Here is a 538-nt window from a genome sequence, read left to right as displayed (position 1 = left end):
ACACCAACAATGACAATAAAAAAAAACGAAATAATAAGAATGGTATGTTAATACGAGAAATAAATTATATTCTCTGATATTAAATGATTATATTCATACGTACTTGCTCTTTTGTGCATGCAGTTATATGTCATTCACTTCAGTCATGAAACTGATATGATCAAAATAAGGATTTTCTTCTATCATTTCATGCTCACGAGGAAGAACAAAATGGACTCAATTGCTGTACTAATAGTGTAGCAACAGGAACATTATTACCACAATAATTAACTGTCCCTACCTTGTTAAGATTTCTCCCATCGTGTCTGCGTTTTACTGCCTGTCTTTGCATATGATGACACTTTTGATATCATAAAGGAAAGGAAATGTAGAAATTACTAAGGATCCTACAGTTTTTTTTTGTCTTTTTTTATAATATACTTAAAACATCGACTACATAATTTCAACTGTTCATTGGGAGTTTGATATAAAGCAAGATAAAATGACAAAAGAAAGGAGTTACGGGGGTATATTTATTTTTATCAGTTTCGTATTATAT

The sequence above is a fragment of the Penaeus monodon genome, chromosome 23 (genome assembly GCF_015228065.2).
Source record: "Penaeus monodon isolate SGIC_2016 chromosome 23, NSTDA_Pmon_1, whole genome shotgun sequence".
Taxonomy (NCBI): Eukaryota; Metazoa; Arthropoda; class Malacostraca; order Decapoda; family Penaeidae; genus Penaeus; species Penaeus monodon.
The sequence above is the reverse complement of the archived record's forward strand: the minus strand, read 5'-3'. Positions refer to the sequence as shown.